General features: G+C 40.7%; 1 pseudogene; it reads right to left on the reverse strand.

The window, feature by feature from the left end:
- Positions 1–3833: 3833 nt before the first annotated feature.
- LOC146385981 (uncharacterized) lies at positions 3834–9463 on the reverse strand (annotated as a pseudogene).
- Positions 9464–9807: the final 344 nt, after the last annotated feature.

The following is a 9807-nucleotide window of genomic DNA, read 5'->3' on the forward strand; positions in this document are numbered from 1 at the left end:
ATGCAGGTTATCAAGTTTCACTTTAAATCCAACCTGTGTTCTTCGTCTTCTGTCGTGTCTTTGTTTGACCTTTTTCCATCTCTGAGTAAAGTTATCTCATACTCTTTTTTTTGCTCCCTGGGACATCTAGCAACTGGAGCTTTAGCTAGCAACACAATGTGCGACAATCTGCATAGAACAGTGTGAGTACAAGAAAACAATTATTACAATATGATGTGTTAAATTTGCTTAGATGAGAGGGTCCAGCAGTAGATCAGAGGAATAGGTCTGTGTGTTTTAGTTTGGCTTAGCTGTAGGCCTGAGAGTGTGTGTAATTGTTTAGAGGGAAAGGAATTTATTGACACTGGGGATCTTCCTGTCATAAAAGGAGACAGGAAGCTACAGTTGAGGGGATGCTGATGCTGATGTTTTTACCTGAATTTAATAAAAGCTCATAATTGTCATAAGTTAGAAGTAGGTTTGCAGGAGACTCTCCACTTGCTTATCTGTAAATGCAAGAGGCCAATGGCCCAGTGGATGCAGAGTGGGGGTCTCAGTGCTTGTAATCTGTTAACTCTGTTTTGTATGTTGTGTAGAGGAATTTGGTGTAGCTGGGGAGAGGGGAGATTACTTTTTTGACCGGCAGGAAGTCACAGACACAGAGACACACACACACAGTGCTTTGATGGTTACACTCACACACCCACATGCACAGTCACTAACGTGCACTCACATAAACACACGGGTACGTGCACACACAGGCACTCACGTGCTCGCACATACATACACAAACACAGAGTTTGCAACACACCATGGGGGTTTTACAATGGGGTTGCTTCTATAAAAATGGTTGTAACAAACAAAGAAGTGAAGATCTGCAGAGGGACACCGACCTTGCACATCTCCCCTTCTAGAAGATGCATGCGTAACTGGATGAATAAAGGTTTTGTAAAATGACTACTGAGTCCGGTGCCGTCTCTGGATGCCCGAGGAATAAAAAAGAACAGGGGTGAAACTGCTTTACTTAACAGTAAACAGTTTGTGTTTGCTAATGTTTGTTAAGTTGATAGAAATGTAGAATCGTTATGTTATGCTACTCCCTTTAAGCTAATTCCTGTTCTGTAGTGCTAGCTAGATGCTGGCTACAACTTAAAGACACCAGAACTAAGTAACTGAGTAACCAGTATAAATGATATAAATGAAAGATGTTCTTCTGTGTTTATTCTCCTTCCCTACATGTAGGATGGTGGGGGAGGCTATAGCTATAGTGTTTAACTGCAGGCACATTCCATGTAAAGATTCTGGTTTCCTTATTTAGTTAGGAATGTTCCCTTCCTGCCCTTTATGGGCTCACCTGTACTTAGGGATGGGTACCGGTTTCCGGTGCCATTGTGGCACCGGTTCTGACATAAACGGTAGTAACCAGACCGAAAAGCAGCGCACATTTCGGTGCTTTATTTCGGTGCTTTTTTTTCCTGAGATGTCATACACTTTGGATTCTAGCCAATCATTTTACCTTTCCGAGGATAGTAGGCGGGCCCAGGTATGTACGTTCTTTTAGAGCAGAGCTACAGATTAAAAATGCCCAAGGTGAAGCGGTCAAAAGTCATGCTGTACTTCACAGCAAAAGATGTAAACTCAGCAGCCTGCAACAAGTGCTTTAAGGTGATACTGTGCAAAGGAGGTAACTCCTCGAATCTGATGAAACACCTGGCGACGTATAGCATTTTGTTAAAAGCAGAGAAATGTGCCGTATTTGATAGCTTGCTGCGAGACCTCACACCATGCACATCTACTGCGGGTGGGTTTCCTGTTATCGACCTGGAGTTAGCAACATCCCCCAAAAACCCGAAGAGGAGAGTCCTGGCCCCTAGCCCTGCCAGTGTAGCAGAAATGATGACGGATGATGATGGCAGCAGCAGCAGCCGTTCTTCTCTGCGTGAGTAGCTTAATGTTATTCGTGTGTAATTTACGTTGAGTACGCTAACCATGTTATTAAATTAATGCATGTAAGGTGAACTAGCAAACACCGTCGTAGTTGCATGCGGCTGTCTTCTTGTTTGATGGCAGGTACTCCCTTCACCCTGGCCAAAAAGGTTAAAATGACCAAAGAAAAAGTGGAAAACAGCTAAACATGAGAGGTTTTTGGACAAAGTTTGTGTTTTTTTCCATTGTTTAAGCACTTCTTCCAGCCAAGAGTGATACCATAAATTTATTAGCCTATAGCTGCAGGCTATAGGCTAACATTGTTATCTTTTTACATAAAAACAGCTGAACATGAGAGGTTTTTGGACCAATTTTGTGTTCTCCATTCTTTAAGCACCGGTTCGAGCACTGTTTAAGCACCGGCACCGTTTCAAAAGTACCGGTTTGGTACTGGTATCGGCTAAAACCTAAACGATACCCATCCCTACCTGTACTTGTATATGGTGGACCATTAAAGGGGTTAAGCCATATACGGGGTGTGAGGGGAGATGACCCTTCTATGAACAGAGATGTTGTTAAAACGGTTGTAACCAGGAAGTCACGTATACAGACACACATAGACACACACACACACCCACTCACACACATTCACTCACATACTCGCACGTGCATATACACACATAGCCTTAGCTTCTACGACACACCATATGGGGTTTACAGTGGGGGGTTGTGTAACTGTTTTCATTCAATAAAAGCTGCAAAGGGAAGCTGGGGTTTTGGAGTTGACTGAGGTCGGGTGCAGAACTTGCAACTCTGAGAATCTGACTGGGCTTCCCTTGCACAAGTAAAACCAATTGAGCTCTGATTATCTTGCTTTGTTCATGGTGATAAGTCTCTGAGTTAGCGAGGCCTGCGAGTGCAGACCTAACAGAAGGGAGTAAAAGTAAAAAGTTGTCAGAAAAATACTCAAGAAATGCAGAGATACCTGAAAATTGGACTTAAGTACAGCAACTGTCCCAAACACAATCCAAGACAAGGGATTTAAGTTGTGGAGGAAGCTTTATTTGCTGAGATGCAGAACTTAAAATGAAGTATAAAAAACACTAAAAGAAACAAACAAAAGCTAAACTAGAAACTAAGACTCTTTCAACTAGGAACTTACAACTTGGCATAAACAAGGGAACGTGGACCACACACGAACGAGATTCAGGACTGAAATACACACACACACAATAACGAGAGGATGGACAGCAGGTGGCAACACAGGGGGAACAAATCCGACATAACTATACAGGGGCAGCAAAACTGAACACAATGAACACAAGATGAAAGACTAATAAAATAAAACAGGAAGTACAAAAAATACAACTCATTAAATCACAAAGAACTGAAGACTGACTGAAACAAACTTAATAGAAGATGTAAAAATAACCATGAACCTAAGAAGCACAGAATATTCCAAAAATAAAAAGTACAATGTCCAAAAACTAGAAAACACTGGGTTACAGGCACTGACAACAGCATCATGGAAATGCTCCTGTTTTCAGGGCTGAACCGACTGTAAGGTGGAATAAAGAGGTACCACGTGTTTGTTTGTGAAGTAGACTCTGCTGTAGTGGACTTCATCCTCCTGCTTCAGTTGTGTTGAGATGTTTTCATACACAGGACCAGGGCTGACCTGATGGAGAAAAACAGCATTACATTATATTGCACTTTAAACTTGACTCCTTCTACTATATGATGGCAAAAATGAAATGGCCACTGGAAAGATTAGACAATCTACAACCCTAATCTTTACCTGTTCAATTTGGTCAGAACTTGTTGTTGTTGGAGACTGAGCAGAAGTTCTCTTTTTCCTGGTTGAAGTGACTAAACTGAAAATAAGTGACTTCAGAGCAGAGATTGAATGTACTGCTGTGAACCAACACTTACCTAACACACCAGCAGACAGTGAGAAGTATTAAAACCAGCAGAGTTGCAGAAACTCCTGCAGCTGCTGGTGTCCACGTTCCTGTGATACTTTGGACAGTGAGAGTCTTTGGAGCAGAGCTGATATCTTTGTTGGTTTTCACAGCACAGGAGTAGCTTCCTGCATCCTCCCTGCTGACTGGGTCTAGGATCAGATGTTTGTTCTGGTTCTCTCTCGGGGTCAGAGGTCGACTGTTCAAGTACCAAATGTAGTTTGTGTTGTCAGTCAGAGGACAGCTGGTACTGCAGGTCAGTGTGACTCTCTGACCCTCTGTCACCACTGCAGAAGGACTCATCTTCACTCTCAGCTCTGAAAGAGGAACATTGGTCAAAAACAAAAAATCTCCTGTGTGGCTTAGACATGAAAGATGGTTTCATGACTTTACTAAAAAATGATCCTTTAGTCCTGTTCAGCGGTGAAAGGTATTTACCAAAGAAGTGTGCAAATTCAAGGTATTTGTAACTTCAGATTTGTGTAACTTCAATCTAAATCCTCTTACACAAAAGTATTGTAATTATTATTCCACAACATTTTTTCCATTTTGTAAATTAGTGTTTTCTCCATTTCTCTATGATTTGGAATCATTGTCCTAATAAAATAAAATACCTACATTTTCATATGATTCATACCTATGATTTATTGCACTGAAGGCACTGAAGGCTGATCTAGCCAACAGTGTACATGTAGAGTTGTTAAGAACTGTGTAAATCTTACACAAGCACAACTATAAAAATACTACATATACCTTCATGCATTTTTTACAGAAGGAAAAAAAACTTGAAGGATGTGAAGTCTAAAACCCTTCTGCATTACATGTAACAGTTATTTTTACAGTCAGAAACAGGCAGTTTGTCTGAGGCCTTTTAAAGTCGACTATTCAGAGATACATTGATCTGACAGAATGTCAACATTTGAAATGGTGATCTTACAGATAGAGTTTTATTACTGTAGATTAATCTAATCAACAGTATACATGTAAGGTAGTTAAAATGAACTGATCCTTAAACAGCCACAGCTGCAAATCAAACACATGAATGTATCGATACACTTTTCTTTTTTCATCAGCAAGCCGAAATCAATTTCTTGTATAGGGGTTTTGTGGGCCTACAGATTATAAACCTGTAAATGGCACTGACAGATACAATGAATTTACCTAAGATTTACCTGTAACAATCAAAAAGACTCCAAGCAGATCAGACTGTGTCCATCCTTCATGATCTCTCTTGAATCTGAATGTGTATCCTCCTGAGTCATTCTTCTTCAGGTTGTTGATGGTCAGGATGTGTTGGTTCTTCATGTTGTCCTGATACTCCACACGACCTGCAGCCTCAACCAGCTCTTCAACTTCCACTTTATCTTTTCTCCATTTTTTACTCCAACATTTATTTTCTGCCTTCTTCTTATCGTCAGGATGTGAGTATTCACATGTGATGTTCACTGAAGATCCTTCCAGAGCACAGATTCTCCTGCTGACATAATTCCTAATTCGGCAGTTTTTACCCTGAACACCTGAAATATAGATGGACGATTTAAAGTTATTTAAATGGCCTGTATGCTGACATTTGTATTTATAGTTAACTAGAAGAAGAAAAAATTGACTTCTTTATTACTCACAGACTTCTGCAGAGTGAAGGTACTTGTGGTCTGTTACAGCACAAGAGAACCTGTATGTTGAATTGCTGTGAGCTAAACATTGTTGATTCTTGTAGTTTCTGCTTGTGTTTCTGCAGCTCATGTAGGCAGTTTGAGGGTCAAACAGCTTACAGGTGGTGTTACAGGTCAGTGTGACACTATCTGATGTGTAATTCGTTCTTTGAACATGAACCTCTGAAAGATATTAAATACAGTTTTCATCAGTAACTGTGACATAATGTTTATAATTCTAATTTTGTTTTTAGGATGCTAACAAAAAAAATTATTAGGTCAATTAAGCTAAATATGACCTTTGTTAAAAAATTAACAAAGGTCATATTGAGCTTAATTTTTTATAAGGAAAATGACATTGAACAAATATATATTAGAGGTTTGATGGAAGATATTTGATAATTTGTTTAAACTTTACCTCTGGGATATGTGATTCTCCCGTTAGCATAGGTCACACTGAAGCAGGTTTCTGTGATGGAATCTGAAACAAAGACATAATACTGATTAAAATGATTCACTGTGTGACTCATTCTGTTTGTTTTGTAGCACAATAAACATCATGACTCACCCACAGAGACTTCAGGGGCTCTGAGATCCTCGTAGCCTTTGACAGCACAGGAGTATGTGACTGCTTCCTCACTGCTGAGCAGCTCTTGGTACCAGGGAGACCAGTCCTCATAGAGAAACTCTCTGTTCTTGTACCAGATGTAGGCTGCAGGCTTTTCAGTCAGAGGACAGCTGCTGCTGCACATCAGCGTTACTGTCTGTCCCTCTGTGGCAGGAATCACCTTAACCTGCAGCTCTGAGAGGATGATGGAGAACAACTTATACAATGATGTCATTTGGAAAGTCATAAATGAGTAAAAGTCAGTGTACCTGCAACAACTTGAAGAGTAATATTACTGAGTGAACAGTTCTTCGTACAGCAGTGCGTATTTGCATCACTCTCTCTTAGATCATTGATTTTTAAAGTTGTTTTTTTCTCTTCAGACATGTTGTACGTTACACGTTGTCCATCCACAGAGAGCTCACTCATTGATCCATTTAAGTGTGCAGTGAACCATTCGCTGCTTGAAGTCATATGTTGATGTGAGCAGTGCAGATCCACTGATGAACCTTTGAGAGCACAGATCCTGGTTTCTCCTCCATTAACACCTTTAATAGAAACTTTCATTAGTGAACAGATACATTATTTTTGTTACTGTCTGTTTTTCTATCATTAATTGTTAAATAATGTTATAACTGTACTGTAAGAAATAACTTGAGAAAGTATTTTAAGTTATAGACAGCCATGCAGTATCTACTTTCTAAATTCTTTTTATTCATGTTTAATGACTCCTAAATAATAATGGATTGCATTTATATAGCACTTTTGAGACCCTCAAAGCACTTTATAGTTCCACTATTCATTCACTCACTGGTGGAGGCAAGCTACAATTATAGCCACAGCTGTCCTGGGGCAGACTGACAGAAGCGAGGCTGCCATATCACACCATCAGCCTTCTCTGGCCATTACCAGTAAGCGGTAGGTGAAGTGTCTTGCCCAAGGACACAATGACAGAGACTGTCCTAGCCGGGGCTCGAACCGGCTAGGACAAGACGAACTGCCAACTCTTGAGCCACGATCGCGCTTACTCATCATAATTCAATACTCAATAATTACTCATATCCTATAGGCAAAGTACAAAATGAACACAGTTTAAGACACTCGTCATTTGTTCACAGCGTTATTGTTGATCTAAGTGCATCAGCTAACTGAACAGTTTCATATTTCGTCTAACACATCGAACACCAAAACAGAACTTCTTTCTCTCATTTTAGTCTGTTCTGTTCATCATATTACAAATGACGTGTTCTTTGAGTTTTTTTTTTGCAAGAGCAGGAAGCTGCAGTGGTTAAAACTGTTGTCTGTGTCTGGTTTATAATGGTAACACCTCTGCGGTGAAACAGAATCTCCAGGCTGAAGATCAGTGATCAACATGAACAGCTGTGATGATGAACTCTGCTTACTCTGCTGTTAACCCTACAACCCTACAATCAGAAATAATTGGTATCACAAACAGCTTTCACATTCACACAGCATGTGTGTTCTAAAAACCCCACAAAAAATGGCTTAGAAAAAAAGAAACAAAAAACTGCAAAAACATGCAAAACACAATGGAAGTGTTGCTGGGGAAACAACAATGTGGTTAGCTGCATCTTTTTGTCTATCACAACATCAACAAATACTCATCTTCTTATGAGCATGTCTCTGCAATCCTTTGTATCAGCAATCTTTAAGCAGCTGTTCCGTCACATTTTATTTGTATTATTTTATATTGTTTATTTTTTATTACACAGGAAGATGTAATAAAAGGATAGAGTACAAATAGAAATGCACGTGTAAAAAAGAAACAGAGAACACATTCAACACAAAATAATCAAAAATGTACAGGTACATAAATTAACAATATTCTTACAGGGTGTGAGTGTGTGTGTGTCTTTGCCGCGAAATGTACTTGAAAATGAGGGTGGGATGCCACAATTACGCCCTCATAAGGCAGAGGCAAACAGAGATGGAACCGGGAGAACCGGGCCATCCGCAGCCCTGTAGAGCAGCGTTTCCACCCCTTTTTTGCGCCACGAACCGGTTTAATGTCAGCCAATATTTTATATCCTCCTCTCTGCCCCTTAATGCTCTCTGGTCGCTATGGTAACTTGGAAATATTTCTTTCAAAATAAGACACACAACTACAACACGGGAAAAGACCAAGCTAAGCCAAGTTAACAATAAAAACCCTGAAAACCATAAATTTCACACCCCAGCCTCAACTCTCGCGGCCTGGTACTGGTATGTTGAGGCCACACATCTTGGCAATATCTGCACACACATCCCAGCAGGAGAAGAAGGGAGGCCCTAATTGGGCCAAAAAAAAGAAAAGAAAGACGGTGCGAGTTCGGAGGACCATAGCCAACAGGCAACTGTCCCCATCATAGGCCGCCTTTAGGCTCCAGGCGCCCAAGTACCCAGATCAGGGTGGTCTCTGCCCAGTACTTGGCAGAGACCACCCTGATCAAGCAATCCCTGATCAAGGCAGTTGGTCAATGACCACGCCACAACATTCAGCCTCAAGCCCCCAAACCCCTCTCTTCATGACCATGTCCCCAGAGACCAAGGCTCAGCAAGCCCTACACACAGGTACACACAAAGACACGCATGCATACCTGCTCAAGATAAGGTTATGTGTTCAACAAAGGTTACAGTGACAGCCAACTCTGTGACAGTGACTGCACTTTAATCTTAACACACCTTATAATAATTATGTCAGTCTGGGGATTGTTGTTCCAGTAATGATGTTATACTTGTTAAACGATCAACATATTCATACTGTGAGCTAAAAGGAGGCCATTTCTGATGTTTTTATATATTGAAACGCAACGGAAGATTCATTAGCAAATGTGTGCAGATTTATGCTTACACATCTTTCTACTCTGTGCCAGCCATTTAATGATGGTAAATGGCCTGTATTTGTATAGCGCTTTACTGGTCCCTAAGGACCCCAAAGCACTTTACACAATCAGTCACACACACATTCAAACCGTGGGGCAGACTGACAGAAGCGAGGCTGCCAGACACTGGCGCCACCAGGCCCTCTGACCACCACCAGTAGGCAACGGGTGAAGTGTCTTGCCCAAGGACACAACGACCGAGACGGTCCAAGCCGGGGCTCGAACCGGCAACCTTCCGATTACAAGACGAACTCCCAACTCTTGAGCCACGATCGCCCACAATGATGCGATTATTATACCATAAAAGAAAATAATCTTGCACTTCCAGACTCTTCAAGAGCTCATCAAAGCTAAAACACTAAGACCTGTAAGGAGGAAGGAGGAGAAAGAGTCATTCCTACCTGAGAGACACAGAATGAAACCCAAAAACAAAAATCCAGCTTCTGCCACGATCATGGCTGCTGTAGATTTCAGCTTTAGTCAGAAAATTGATTGTATGAATCTTTAAAAGATCTTTACAGCTGAACGTTCTCACAGGAAAGGCTGAAAACAGAACTGACAGTTATGAACATCACTACATCTAAAAATAAACTGTATGAAGGTTTAACACCAGTTAATCACTTCCTTCATCACCATGGGTTTTAAAAAGAATTGCATAATGCAGCAGTTTTTCTCTGTATGTTTTTCTTCACCTTACTTAGTAATATTATAGTTTTTATTTTCTTTTAAACAAGTGCCTGACTTTATTTTTTTTTAGCAAAAAAACCCCCCAAACCCCCAAATTTTTAGTGTGGAAAAGA

The sequence above is a fragment of the Perissodus microlepis genome, chromosome 6 (assembly GCF_051167445.1).
Source record: "Perissodus microlepis isolate ML-2025 ecotype Zambia chromosome 6, ASM5116744v1, whole genome shotgun sequence".
Lineage (NCBI taxonomy): Eukaryota > Metazoa > Chordata > Actinopteri > Cichliformes > Cichlidae > Perissodus > Perissodus microlepis.